The following is a 15,273-nucleotide window of genomic DNA, read 5'->3' as shown; positions in this document are numbered from 1 at the left end:
AAGTCAATATTATAAGGATAAGATTTGGAACTGGAATAGAAAACCCGCCATAATTAATTAGAGAAGTTAGGAAAACCAGGAAGATGAGATCTGAGGAAGTCATAATTATAATGTGAAGAAAATTAGAATGGGGAATTTTTAAATTTTTATTTGTTTTTTCTTTTTCTTTTTTCTTTTTGGTTGTAATTTTTATGTGTATTGTGTTTAAAGGAGCAGCTGACGGGAAACCAACCCACAGAACCCCTCCGTCCCTGTCCTCTCAGTGGCAGGGGGGGGATGAGGGGGGAGGGGGGAGGGGGAGGTCAAACCCAGCCTTATAATGGACCCCTTTGATTCTCAACACCGGCGGGTGTCACTGGTGGCAGAGGTGGACTCGTGGGTGGGGGGTATTTGAAGGGACAGAATTTATATTGTATGTTTCGTTTGTCTTGTTTGTATAAAAATTCAATAAAAATTATTTTTTAAAAAAGAAAAGAAATTGAGGCAGTGAGAGATTTTACTTTCTTGGGTTCCATGATCACTGCAGATGGTGACAGCAGTCACGAAATTAAAAGACGCCTGCTTCTTGGGAGAAAAGCAATGACAAACCTAGACAGCATCTTAAAAAGCAGAGACATCACCTTGCCGACAAAGGTCCGTATAGTTAAAGCTATGGTTTTCCCAGTAGTGATGTATGGAAGTGAGAGCTGGACCATAAAGACGGCTGATCGCCGAAGAATTGATGCTTTTGAATTATGGTGCTGGAGGAGACTCTTGAGAGTCCCATGGACTGCAAGAAGATCAAACCTATCCATTCTTAAGGAAATCAGCCCTGAGTGCTCTCTGGAAGGACAGATCGTGAAGCTGAGGCTCCAATACTTTGGCCACCTCATGAGAAGAGAAGACTCCCTGGAAAAGACCCTGATGTTGGGAAAGATGGAGGGCACTAGGAGAGGGGGACGACAGAGGACGAGATGGTTGGACAGTGTTCTCGAAGCCACCAACATGAGTTTGACCAAACTGCGGGAGGCAGTGGAAGACAGGAGTGCCTGGCGTGCTCTGGTCCATGGGGTCACGAAGAGTCGGACACGACTAAACAACAACAACAATTATTATTATTTCTTATTTAGATCTGGGGTTGCCAGCATGTGGCCATCCAGATTTTGTTGGACGACAACTCCCATTAGCCTCTGCTGGCATGTTCGTTGATTAGGGATAATGGGAGTTGTGTGTTAGGGGAGGGGTAGTACCTCTGATGGAGGACACACTGTGCTCTTCCTGGTTGTTTGTTTGTCCACCTTTGGTCCCACCCTGCACTCAGCTCTCACCTGTGCAGGGCCGGCTCTAAGGCAAGGCTGGGTGGCGCAATGCGGGCCACCAGGGGGGCGCCGCGCTGTTGTGCCTGTGGCAGCCATGCTGCGCGCGGCGCCCGCCAGACAGACAGCCGCGCTGGAAAACGGGGCGGGGGGCGTCAGAGGGATCTGCGTGCCAGGGCGCCAGATACGCTTAAGACGGCCCTGCACCTGTGGCTCCTAGGAGCTGTCAGCATGCAACAGTGGCCACACCCCGGAAAACAACTTCAACTGGCCAGCTAAACCAGGTGAGGTTAGCTGATGGATCTCAAACCCTTCCCTTGCATGCAAAGACAGGCTCTGGTGGATTTAGCAGACAAGACCAATAGTGGGTCCAATGCTCAATGACGGGCTTCATCAACCTCGGCCCTCCAGATGTTTTGAGACTACAATTCCCATCATCCCTTACCACTGGTTCTGCTAGCTAGGGATCATGGGAGTTGTAGGCCCAAAACATCTGGAGGGCCGAGGTAGAGGAAGCCTGGCTTAACCCCACACAAATCCAGAGTGGAGTCCCTAAGAGTGCAATTGGGTAAATATTTGAAGGAAAGCGCAATTCCTCCCTACCAGTGTCCCTGTTGTCCCAAGAGGGGATGGTTGTGCTCCCCCCCACCCAAAGGTCTTGCTGGTTGCAGCCCTTTTCCTTCAGGCTCCATTTGGTTGCGTGGAAAAAGGGCCGCACTCCTGAAAGCTCTTTGAGAAAGAAGTGATTCAATTTAATTTTCACCCAGGACAGCAAAACAGTAAGCTCCCATAGCTGGCAACCTCAAATGTCCAAAATGCTTTAACAAGATGACAAGAACTGTCAAATCTTAGGGTGGGGATCAGAGGCACTAGTGGCACGTCTGAATGCATCCTTGAATTGGCTCAGTTTATTACACCTCACGCTGCGTGCCCACCTCCTCCGTGGTGCCAGCCACCACTACTTCTACAGAGGCTCCTTCCCTCGTCCTTGCCTTTTCCTAGAGCACACTGTTTGCTCGGAATCCAGTTCCTACGGGATCCGAGCCGTCTCTTCCTTCCTTTCCCCCGCCTCCTAGATTCTGTTGCTCCTGAGTCTTGCCTTGCCAAAAAAAGCTCCAGGCATCTCCCATTCCTTTGTACTGGGGATTGAGAGGGGAGGAGAAATGGCAGGAAAGCTGGGAAGAGAAAGGAGGGGGGGAGCGTTGGGGGCAGGGGGCTTGGGAAGGAGGGGGAGGCAGCCAGGAGGACCTCAACTCTAACCACAGCCATTTCGGAACGTCTGTAGCCGGAGACAGATTAATATTCTTCCCCATTTTGTCGTTCTCTTCCGAACTCCCTCCTCGTTCTCATTTTAAGGGGTCTCCCTTGAAACCACCACTACACCCCCATCCTCCCAAATTTGCACGTACGGTGTGCTCTGGAAGGAAGAGAGAGGTGGAGCCGTCCGTGAAAAGCGGAAAGGTGCCGCTCGCGAGCTTTACGCAGCCCCGATCCTATATAGACATCTTGCAGAGCCTTGGCAGCAGACGCTCTGCTGCCCAGTGGGAATTCCTCCCCAATGAAACTTTCACGGAGATGGGTAGCCTCAATGCGACACCCACCCACTCTGGCACAGTATGCAGCGCCAAAAACGTGTGGGTCCATAGGGGCCGAGGTACCTTCACCCAACCCCAATAAAATATTGAAGGGGGCTGCCCCCCCCAAAGTTGATGGCTATTGCCATCCAAATAGTGTGCGCGCGCCGTGTCATGTGATCGATTGTGTGGGGCGGGACTTACCTGAGTCCCCCCCCAAAAAAAATCTTTTTCCCCCCCAAGTTGGCACCCCTGTGTCGGTCAACACTGCGCGCAATGGGGAGCGAAGGCCTGAGAGGAGGCCTCGTATCCTTGGGCACCCCATCACCCAGTCCCCCTTCACCCGTCCGCCTCCATTTCTCTCCCGCGATCTCGCCTTTGCTCACACAAACCCCTTCCCCCTCCAGCCCCACCGCCTCGCCTTTTAAAAAGCGTTATATAACATGTCCCGACTCCTGCGCCCTCGCCATCGTTTTGCTTTAAGGCGCAAACAGCTTTTTTTCCCCTGCTGGCGAGCGGCGGGTGCAATCGATGCGCTCTTGCGCGGAGAGGGAGAGGGTGTTGTTGGAAAGAGAGGGGTGGGGGAGAGGGGAGAGGGGGGAGGGGGCTGCTTGTGCGTACTGGGTTCTTCAGAAATGGGAGGTGGCCAAGGCGGCAGGCGGCGGGCGGGCGCTGCGATGGGCGAGCGCGCAGGCACGGGCGGCGGCGCCTGAACCCGGAGGCGGGGGGGGGGGGGCGCCGCCGACAGACGCCACTCGGAGGCTGGAGGTACGGCGCGCGGGGTGGGGGGTGGGGGGGGCATCCTGTTTTCCCGCTCCCCCATCTTTGAAGTCCCGGGGAGAAAAAGGAAGAGGAAGGAGGAGGGAGGGAGGGGAAGACGGAGTTGTGCAGCTGCCGCCGCCGCTGCTACAGCTGGCTCTCCGAGCCTCTCCTGCGCCTCCTTCTCCTTCGTTCCCCCCTTCATTCGACCTCACTGCCGGAGCCCGGTAAGTGCGAGGAACCCGGGAGCCCCGTCTCTCTCATCTGCTCGGCATCCATTCTACACCGATCGTGCGTTCTGGGGCGAGGGAGGTGGGACGGCGGGCGAGCGGTCTGGCGGGCGCCTGGCCATCTCTTCTCATTCTCTCTCTGTAGAGGAGGATGGTTGCAGGGAGGAGGAGGAGGAGGCGCTGGTGGGCGCGAAGTAGGGAAGGGGGTTGTCAGAAAGCAGGAGGGATCGGGCTACAGGAGCCCCACGCGCAGGAGAGAATGTACCCCCACCCACCCACCCTCGCCCGGGAGGTCGTGGTTTAAAAGGCACCCGAGCGCGCACAAACAAACACCACTGCCCAGGCTCTTGGCGACTCCCGTCCCCCATATGAGCGCTGGCTCTGCGGAAGAGATCTTTTAGGGAGCCCCTAAGAAACGCCTCCCCGAAGCAGAGCTGGGCCGGCCAACTCCACGGTGGAGCCCCGTGGAACAAGTCCACTCCCTACGCCGGATCCTTGGGGCCTGACAGTAGAAGACGCCTACTGGAACCCCGGGCAGAGTAACCCATTGATGCTGCAGAACCTCAAGGAGAACCCCAAAGAGAACATCCATCTGCCCCCCAAGCTTAATTCTACCCTTTCACCCAAGCTGCATTCTGCCATAGGAGACACCCCCCCCCCCAATATCTGGAAGCTCCACTAGAACAGATTCCTGCAGCCCAGCCAGAGAGCCAGGAGCCTGACATTCCAGTGTGTCCTTCTGGAGAGTTATAGTCTAGTAGCGCTACTCGTGGGTGGGGGGTGACAAGGAGGGTGCCTCTTATGAAGGGCAAGGTCTGGTGCTTCACAACCTCCATGGAGTAGATGGGTCTTGTAAAAACCATACCGCGCATTTCGCTTATTTGTGCAAATGAATGGAGACTGGGATGGACAGGCGAGACCACAACACCTCCCAAGCCGTAGTCTTTCCCGCGGAAGGTGGCTTCTTTTCAGTCTTTTAAGTGACAGCAGGACGACTTCTCAATCTCTCCTCTTGGAAGAAGGTTTCACGTTTCGTAGAACAGGCACCCTGAAAGGCCGCAATCCAGTAGAACATTAAGGAGATGCTGCTTCTCTCCAGAGCCAACCCCCAGTATGTCATCCACCTAGCGAGAGAGCCCGGTGATAGGAGGTGCCTTCTCAACTCTGTAATAATACTTAACAGTTCTGAGGTGCTATAGCGCTTCACAGACAACAGCCCAGCAAAGCAGGCCGCTTTTCTTGCTTTTCAAATTGGAGATGGGAGGTGAAGGATGAGGTGCCTAAGGCTACCTAGTGAATTCCAAGATGAGGCAATATTTGAACATTAGGCTTCCTGGCTCAGTACCTGGGGGGCGGGGGGAGCGAGAGCACTTAGATCAGTAGGCAAGATGGAAGCTACTGCTCTAGGTGTTTCTTCTCCAGTTCTACAGATACATCCACAAGACTGCAAAGAAGAGACCTCCCACTTTTCTTAGTCCATATAGTCCAGAAAACAGTCAAGGTTCCAATCCATTGAAATAAATGAGTCTGAGTTGGTCATGTCCAATTATTTCTATGGGGCTACTCTGGGAGTCTTTTTCTCTCCCCCTCTCCCATTCTGGGTCCCCTGAGCTGCTTCAAATGCCATGCAAAATAGGACCAGTCTTGACCTCCATGGCTTGGAGAGGCATATCTTCTACTAAGTTATAGTATCTTGTCAGTTGGTGTGCTTTTTTCTAACACTACTCTCTCCTGCTTTTTCTTTTGCTGATGTCTCTGTGTGTACAATATATGTATGAAATATTGTGTATATGTATGTATGTATGGGTGGGTGGGTGGGTTAGTGGGCACTAGGAAAAATGGTTTCCCCTTATTCCCTATTCCTCCTTATATCTTCTTCTTGTTGTTATTGCTATCCCATCCTTGCAGTAATGTCATGGAATCATTTTAGGGAACATGGGAGTGGGGATGGAATGGTGGAAATAGGAAGGAATCACAGGAAAACAGGAAATGGCCAGAGAGATCTCTCTCTAGATGTTTTGGTGCTGTGGTTGGAGTTGTTTCAAGAAAAAAATACCCATCAGTTGGATACGTGGGAATGCAACCTTAGGGTTAGGCAAGATGACTCACTAGATTCATTCCAACTCAGGAGCTCCATGGATATACATAGCGGATATTTCATCTTTCCCTGTCTCCTGACACTGGATAGTTTCCCTGGCTGAATTGCTCTACCAGGAATGCTTCTGTGGAGAGATGACAATGAGCATCGCTTGATATCTACGTAGTAGTTTTTAAAAGATGGGCCTCATTTGGCCTGGCCGTAATCTGCTTTGTTTTTAATAATACTGGGGAACGTCTTATCAGTGGAGTCACTGTTATGTTTTCAAGGCCAGTGTTTCCCAACCTTGTGCCTCCAGCTGTTTTCAGACTACAATTCCCATCATTCCTGACCACTGGTCTTGCTAGCTAGGGATGATGCGAGTTGTAGTCCCAAAACATATGGAGGCACAAGGTTGGGAAACACTGTTCTAGGCTGTATTAGGGGAAGGACTCAGCGGCAGAGATGCAGAAGTACCTACTGTATTTTCAATCTCCAGGTAATGCTAGGGGGAAAAAATCCTGTCAAATCCCAGAGTGTAGACAGTAATAACCTAGATGGACTGTTGGCTTGACTTTGTACAAGACAGCTTCCTATGTTTCTATTAGCGAGCAGAAGTGATGGATTTGAAGCAAAACATTGCTTTGTTATATACAAGGCCTCAGATTCAGTCACTGTCACCTCCATTGTAAAGCATCTAGAGACCTTAAATAGCCATTGATAGTGTTACTGAGCTCAGTAGCTTCATGGCTTGATGCAATAGATCAACGGCCTGACTCCATGTATTGTGGATATTCAAATAATTATGCCAATGGGACAGTTCAGGTGTAATCTGTATAAGATCGATGGCCCATATCAGGATTTATTTGCCACCGTATCAGGACTTTTTGCATTGTTCCGGGGGGTGGGGGTGGGGGGTAAACAGCTCCAGAGAAGATGGAGCCTTAATTTGCCTACCTCTGGCTTAACCGATGCCCATGCAGAAGGCTGAGCTGCCATTGGGCTTGGCCATTATTATCTTGCCATTTCAGAACAATATACAGTACGTTTGTGGTTGGTCCTTACTGCATTCTAGTAACCCCATTTCTTTGTGGAAAAGGGGTTCCACAGAAATTGAATTGGAAATAGATTTCACTGGATTTGCCTATCTCTTCACCCCGCAACTGAGACCAGTGGTAGAAAAACACATTGTAATATCATTGTGAAACTTCTTCTTATTTTAAATAAAAATAATGTTATGTCCTGTCAGCCTGTTAACTTCAGTGATGACTCTCAGTCCAAAGGTGTGTCTTGGATTTATCCACATTTCCTTTCATTTTACTTCTGATAGTTAGGGAAGGAATGGGGAGGAGATCTTCTAGCTGCCGAGCAGCGTTTACGATGCTGAAATGTAAAATAATGTGCCCCCCTTTGAAGGAAAGTAGCACCATAATGGCATTTTTAGAATTATTAACATTTTTATCCCGCCTTATAGTCCCAGTGGAACCCTCAAGACATCTCACAAGGAAACGTTCAAAGTCACAGCTTTTAAAATTAACAACGATCTCATAAAACTATTATAAAAAGAATGTGGCACACAACCTATACATTAGACAAGGAAAAAACAACAACAGTTGTGATATATTTTATTTATTTATTTAATTCGTTCATTGCATTTATGATATTTAATCCCTTCCTTCAAGGTGCTCAGGGAAGAACCCTGGGAGGCAGACTTCATTACTTTCCCAAGTTTAACCCGTGAGCTTCGCAGCGTGAGTGGAAATTGGGACCCCCAACTTGTCTGAAATATGTTTTGAGAAGTTTAAAGGAAACATTTTAAAATTAAGAAAGGATAAGGCAATAGAAATCGGAACAGAATCTCTCCCCTAAAGATATGAACACACAGGGTAAGGTTCATATTGGTCACCGAGCTTGAAGAAAAGGCAGGGAAAGGAACACAGCTGAGAGAGGGAGAATATGTTTTCCTGTGGATGTAGAGTCCCTTTTATTTAGTTTTGCCTTTTCACAAACCTGTGATTTGCCGTAGAACAAGGGTGGCAAATGTGATATTGCTAAGTTGATGATGGACTACAACTCCTATCATCCCTGGTCACGCTGGCTGGGGCTGATGGGAGTTGAGTCCAACAGAATGTGGAGGAAGCCACATTGGCTACTACTGTACTGCTATAGAGCAGGCATTCCCCAAACTGCAGCCCTCCAGATGTTTTGGCCTACAACTCCCATGATCCCTAGCTAACAGAACCAGTGGTTGGGGAAGATGGGAACTGTAGTCCAGAACATCTGGAGGGCCGAAGTTTGGGGATGCTTGCATAGAGCGTGCTTGAAACTCCATTTTAATGGTAGACTTCCAGAAGGGAAACAGAAGCGTGGCAGCTGCTCTTAGTTATTTGTGTCTGTGTGAATGTACAAAATGACTTGTCAGAATGTGGCCAGTTTGGGCCAGTTAAACTGACAGGACTTCTGCAGCCTGTGTCGGACAGGCTGTTCTTTGAGTTGTGTCCATTATACTTTATTAGTCCATTTCTTGGGTGACGGGCACAGAATGGATTGCAGGAATCGAGGGCCTTCACTAAAGGGACCCCCCCAAAAAAACCTCAGAAACCTGGGTGTCAGAAAGACCCAGAATCCCTTGGTTCAGCCACTTCTTCTCCAAAGACCCAAACATAACATTGGTTTTCAGTTTAATTTATATCAGGCCTGCACAACTGGCAATCCACCAAGCAGAACACAGCCAACCAGCCATGTATGGGAGCCCACCAAGTTGAGAAACTTTTTGTTGTTGTTGTTGTTGTTGCTGCTGCTGCTGCTTAGATTCTTGGATTGCTTGGATGCCCTAAACGGCCTCGGTCCAGTATACCTGAAGGAGCGTCTCCTCCCCCATCGTTCTGCCCGGACACTGAGGTCCAGCGCCGAGGGCCTTCTGGCAGTTCCCTCGCTACGAGAAGCCAAGTTACAGGGAACCAGGCAGAGGGCCTTCTCGGTAGTGGCACCCACCCTGTGGAACGCCCTCCCACCAGAGGTCAAAGAGAACAACAGTTACCAGACCTTTAGAAGGCATCTCAAGGCAGCCCTGTTCAGGGAAGCTTTTAATGTCTGATGGATTTCTGTATTTTAATATTTTGTTGGAAGCCGCCCAGAGTGGCTGGGGGAACCCGGCCAGAGGGCGGGGTATAAATAATACATTATTATTATTATTATTTTGCTTTGGGGATCGCAAAAACAGGGGTGGGGTTGGGAAGGTCCTAGTGTCTGGTCTGCTGTGGTTGGCTTGGGAGCTCAGAAATTGTGCTAGCCTTGATTTCTAGAAAACAGAGTGTGGAAGCTAGTGACTTAGTGAGTAGCTTTTACCCGCACCTCACTCATCTTTCATTACTCTTTGCCACTCCCGTTGTTTCTTGGGAATGGCAGTGGCAGGTCTTTAAACACAGGTGTGCCTGAAGCTTGTATAAGATGAGGATTGGCTGAAGTGTAATTTAGAGCACCTAAGGGTCACATGGGAGGTGAGGCTGAACTTCTCCATTCACTTTCTCTCTGCAGCTCATTTTCACTTGCCCTGCCTACTTCCCCCCCCCTTCCAGCGAGACTCCTTTCCAGTACATACTGGAATCCAGTAGGGGGGGAAGGGACTTCTGGGGGTGGATTGGGGAGGATGAAGGTTCAATATGCTTGCCCCAGAATGGCTGGGGCAACCCAGATGGTCAGAGTATGAGTAATACATTATTATTATTATTATTATTATTATTATTATTATTATTATTATTATTGCTTTGGCACTTTAATACGCTCCCACCACATATGCACACATGCATTAGATGTGAAGTGAGCAGCCCCCTTGTTTGTAAGCGTGGCTCCGTCATTATCAAGTGCAATTTGGGACTCGGAAGCTTCCCTGGCTCTTTGCATTCAATAAGATCTGTGTCCCAGCTGTGTAAATTATGGTACATTGTGGTAGGGTAGGGTCCCATTGGCTGTGGTAGGGTCCCATTGGCTGTGTGAAGACACCACACTTGGAGATTTCAGGGTTGGTGCCTGGATTTGCTAGCATCCTTCTAAGTCTTCCTGGGTGGATGGATTGGAAAAGGCATTGGGTCTCTTTCCACACACACACACACCCCTTTGTTTGCCATTTGAAGCTGCAAAAACCTGTCCAATTGCTTTCCTGTAGTAAGACCAAGAGTAGTTTGTGAAATGCTAGATTGCCCTTTCGCTCTGCTTTGGGCAGAGTGGATAAATGGGACCCAGAACCTGTCAAGGTGTGCTCCCCTCCCCCCTGTATTCCTTATCACTATTTGGAGTTACATTTTGTTACGCCTACCAGCTTTGCAGCTGTTCCAGTTCTACAGGATCACGCTAAGCCAGGGGTCTCCAAACTAAGGCCCGGGGGCCGAATGCGGCCCAATCGCCTTCTAAAACCGGCCCACGGACGGTCCGGGAATCGGCATTTTTTTTACATGAGTAGAATGTGTCCTTTTATTTAAAATGCATCTCTGGGTTATTTGTGGGGCATAGGAATTCGTTCATATTTCCCCCCAAAAAAATATAGTCTGGCCCCCCACAAGGTCTGAGGGACAGTGGACTAGCCCCCTGCTGAAAAAGTTTGCTGACCCCTGAACCAAGCCCTTCCCTGCCTGGGCCTCTCCACATGTTTTGGACTACAACTCCCATTAGCCACCAGTCAAGCACAGTGGCGTTTGCTGGGACTGATGAGAGTTGGCATTGCAAATCTCTGGAGCGCCAAGGTTGAGGAAGGCAGAGGTATGCAGCCCCATTTGAATACGTAAAATATGTATTTATTTTATGCCTTACCAGGTGTGAAGGCAGTAGCTGCAAAGTGACAATTCAGGTTTCAGAGATGCATGGCGTTATTCCTTGCCACAGTGCATGCATGTACACTGTCATCGCAGTGTGTGGGGCTGTAACTGATGGCAGATTGACGTGTTTGTGTGTGACACCTAATTACCCAGCACTGGGCAACTCACAACAGAACGCGGCTCTGCCGAATTGTCTTCAAGGCAATGGGAGGTGACACAAAACCTCTCCGTGCAGTTTCATCGGTGTTGACTCATTCACACATGCTTGTTCTTACTGACATGATGCTCTCTGCCCATGCACAAACAGCCCCTGAACTTCTGCCACAACATTCCTGGCTGTGGGCATGCCAGTGGTTTCCCAAGCTGTGGCCCACAGGCTATGGGGGTGCGTGGGTGTGTGAATGTGGGTCACACACATGGTTCTGCTAAACTACAGGTTGGTTACATACCTATAGAAAGGTAATGTTCCCCAGGGACTCCAAAAGGCAGCAATGTTTCAAGCCACTATGGGCATATTACATGTGCTACGAAAGGGTATGATAGAGAGGAATTATCTGGGTGGAATTCAGTGCCGCACAAAGGAGATTGTTCCATCCGTGCAAGCTTTTCTGGGTGTCCCGACAGAAAAATCTCCCCTCACTTCCAGCTGCAGGCTGTTCTACGGGTTCTTCTGACCCTCCAGAATGCATTTGGGGGAGATGGCAGGGGAAGAAAGGGGAAGAACCAATTGTACTCCAGTGGTACCTCGGTTTATGAAAACAATTGGTTCCGGAAGTCTGTTCATAAACTGAAGTGTTCATAAACTGAAGCAAACTTTCCCATTGAAAGTAATGGAAAGTGGATTAATCCATTCCAGACGGGTCCGCGGAGCACTCAACCTGAAGCGTACTTAACCCAAAGCATGGGTGTAATTGGTTCCGGAAGTCTGTTCATAAACTGAAGCGTTCATAAACTGAAGCGAACTTTCCCATTGAAAGTACAGTGGTACCTCTACTTACAAATAACTCTACTTACAAATTTTTCTACTTACAAATGGAGCTCCGTCCGCCATCTTGGATGCGGTTTAGATAGGATTTTTTCTACTTATGAATTTTTAGATAGGGTTGCTTCGACTTACGAATTTTTTCTCCCAATGCATTCCTATGGGATTCGACTTACAAAATTTGTTGACTTAAAAATCTGTGTTCGGAACGCATTAAATTCGTAAGTAGAGGTACCACTGTAATGGAAAGTGAATTAATCCGTTCCAGATGGGTCCGCGGCGTTCGTAAACCGAAAATTCATAAACCGAGGTGTTCATAAACCGAGGTTCCACTGTAATAGGAGGTTTTGCACTGGTTTTCGCTATCAGGATGGTTTCCTTGATGTGCCTACATATTTTGAAATGCTAGCACCCAGGAGGAGATGTTTCAGTGGTTAGAAGTGGTCTGTTGGCCTACCAACTTTGGGAAGTTTTCCATATGACTGTCTGGAGGCACGGTATGCCATTTGACTGCAGATCAAGAGGTCCCTACTTCATCCTGGCAGTGTTTGAAATTAGCCAGGCGTGTTTTGTGACTGGTGCAGGTCCAATTGTGACCACGTGGAGATCTCTGGATGCCAAGTTGATGACTGGGGAAAGCAAAATGTCACTTAAGAGCAGGACCTGAAATATTTCCCTTGAAGCTTGATTTTGTTTTTATTCTGGATTATTTTATTTGATGTTTCAATGTGTTGTAAACCACTTTGAGATTTGTTCTTTAAAATATTAAGTGTGAATGTTTTCTGTGTGAAAAGGAGAATACTGTTAAACACTGCTAGGAGCTGCTAACTGTTCTGCATCCCACAATATCTGTTATATTTTCATCTCTCAAAAACTCTGCATGATGCAAACTGATCCTAGTTTTTTTTTTTACTGCAGATGCCTAAGGATGCTTGCTTAGAAGCAAGTCCTATTGTGTTCAATGAAAATTACTCCCAAGTAGGGGTATTCAGCCTAACATTAGATTTTAAATGAAGAATAACAGATTCTTCATATCTGTTTCTTGTTATTTTACCTTTTCAAAATTCTTAAATTATTGTAGTTAATTGTTCTTATTGATAATTGTTATGTTTTATCTTTTTTGTAATTAACTTTCTTTTCTTACAATCAAGCGGTTTATAGATTTTGTGAAATAAGTGAGAAATTGGTACCTCCTTCCCACCCACAAATTTGCTGGAGTGCATCTCCAGGACACTGAATAGCAATATGTACGCATTTCAACACATTCCTTCATGAAATTCTCCTGTGCATCTCGCATTAAAGGGAACAAACAGGAGCTGTGCAAGAGCAGCACTATATTCTAACATGTATCCCATTCACTTCTATGGGACTTGCAGAAGAGAATGCACTATATCTACTGGGTTGCTCTGTGCTGTAAATGTTATGGGCCCAATAATAAAGAATACAGGTTAAATGAACAGTACTTTCCTCTTTAAAATTTCTAGGGAAATGGCAGGAATTGGAATAGCACCCATCAATTCTGAATTCTGTTACTGTGACATAGAACGATAAGAATTAAACTAAGATTGTGGAATTGTATGGAGGAAAAGTTTCCCAGGTGTTTTAAACCGCAGTTTCTCTGCCTGACTTTAGTGTTGTCATTACAATTCCTTCAAGGCACATGGCTCTTTTTATAGTTCTATAAACAGGGGGGGAAATCCCTTTTCCATAGAGCTTAAAACCTATATTTTGACAGTGGGAAGGACATAAAGGGAGGGGAGGGAGAGGCCATGTTGCTTGGGGAACCAGGGTAATATGGGTAATATGAAAAAGTTCCCTTATACTATATGGTGTTCTGGTTCATGTTTGGATTAGGAGCTGGGGCACCAGGGTTAAAATCTCTACCTATGAAGCTCACAGCTACTCTCAATCTAACCTACCTCACAGGGTTGCTGTGAGGATCAACATGGGAGGGGAGGAATATGTATTTCTGTTTATTTATTTCCTCATATTTACAGACCATTTTTTGCTGCAAATGGTCTCATGTGTGCCACCCTAGGCTCCTAGGAGGAGAGGTGGGATAAAGGTAAAGGACCCCTGGCCGTTTAAGTCCAGTCAAAGGCGACTCTGGGGTTGCAGCGCTCATCTCGCTTTCAGGCCAAGGGAGCCGGCGTTTGTCCACAGACAGCTTTCCGGGCCATGTGGCCAGCATGACTAAACTGCTTCTGCCGCAACAAAACACCGTGACAGAAGCCAGAGCGCACAGAAACGCCGTTTACCTTCCTGCTGCAGCAGTACCTATTTATCTACTTGCACTGGCATGTTTTTGAGCTGCTAGGTTGGCAGAAGCTGAATCAGAGCAATGGGAACTCACTCTGTTGCGGGGATTCGAACCGCCAACCTTCCGATCGGCAAGCCCAAGACGCTCAGGGGTTTAAACAACAGCGCCACCCACGTCTCTGGTGGGATAAAACAACAACAACAACATGGGGTGGATGGGTGACATGGGAGGGATTTCTAGGCATGAGGAGGAGGCTGCAAGCAAGGAACAGAAACTTACGTTATGCTGATACGAAAGAGGCTTCTGTCTGCATGGTGCTGATGTTGCGGGTGTCGTCTTATACTTAAAACTAGGGGGGGGGATCTTTGATTAGAGAACCATTTTGAAGTGAAAACTTGGGGGTGGGGGACGACGCAGAAGCAGCTTTCCGTGGAAGGAAGTGGCAATGTGACAGGGAGCTTCTGAACGCTTCACTGGTTCTGCTCAGTGTTGGAAATTTTGCCACCGGTGACGGTCCAATTGCGGCTATGTAGATGTTTCTGGCCGTCAGGTTGGTGACCACAGTTTAAAAACCTCTGCCTTAGTCCATAGTTATGCCATTTCCATTTCCACTATGTGTGTTGGTTTCTCCTTCCTGCATACTGGGACAAGTGAATTGCTGTAAGAGCAGGCTACAGTCAAGCAATGTAGTTGAGATCATAGAATTGTAGAATTGTAGTGTTGGAAGGAAACCCCAAGGGTCATGTAGTGGCTACATTGGGCTACATTGTAGCCCAACTCCGTGGTGAATAGATATTCCATTGTTGTGGCAATAGTAACCTGGATTTAAAGTGTCATTTGGCCTGATTAGACAGCAAACAACAACAACAACAACAACAACAACAATAATAATAATAATAATAATTTATACCCCGCCCATCTGTGGCTCCCAACAGAATATAAAAAACACGATAAAACATCAAACATTAAAAACAAGGCTGCTTTCAGACATCTTCTAAAAGTCAGTTGTTTCTTTCCTTGACATCTGATGGGAGGGCTTTCCATAGGGCAGGCGCCACTACCAAGAAGGCCCTCTGCCTGGTTCCTTGTAATTTCACTTCTTGCAGCGAGGGATCTGCCAGAAGGCCCTCGGAGCTGGACCTAAGTATCCCGGCTGAACAATGGGGGGTGGATAATAATAGGATCTTGCCTATTTTCACACACTAGCAACGCATCCTTTGGAATTCTATCCATGATATTTTATCTGCACAATCAGAACAGATTTCAGGAACCAAAATTTTTTACT

At 47.8% G+C, this 15,273-nt stretch overlaps 1 protein-coding gene across 4 annotated transcripts in view; it reads left to right on the top strand.

Annotated features, from left to right (window-relative positions):
* Nucleotides 1-3,496: 3,496 nt before the first annotated feature.
* ATN1 (atrophin 1) overlaps nucleotides 3,497-15,273 on the top strand; it is a 30,326-nt gene continuing 18,549 nt past the window's right edge. For 2 of the 4 annotated variants that reach the window (XM_088658781.1, XM_060268680.2), the window contains exon 1: nucleotides 3,497-3,637. The gene's annotated coding sequence lies outside the window, so the exon portion shown is untranslated. Of the gene's footprint in view, nucleotides 3,856-15,273 lie in introns of all 4 variants that reach the window. The other 2 variants (XM_060268679.2, XM_088658782.1) reach the window with 2 other exon arrangements.

This window comes from Zootoca vivipara, chromosome 15, assembly GCF_965207765.1.
Source record: "Zootoca vivipara chromosome 15, rZooViv2.hap1.1, whole genome shotgun sequence".
NCBI lineage: Eukaryota > Metazoa > Chordata > Lepidosauria > Squamata > Lacertidae > Zootoca > Zootoca vivipara.
The sequence above is the reverse complement of the archived record's forward strand: the minus strand, read 5'-3'. Positions and strand labels throughout refer to the sequence as shown.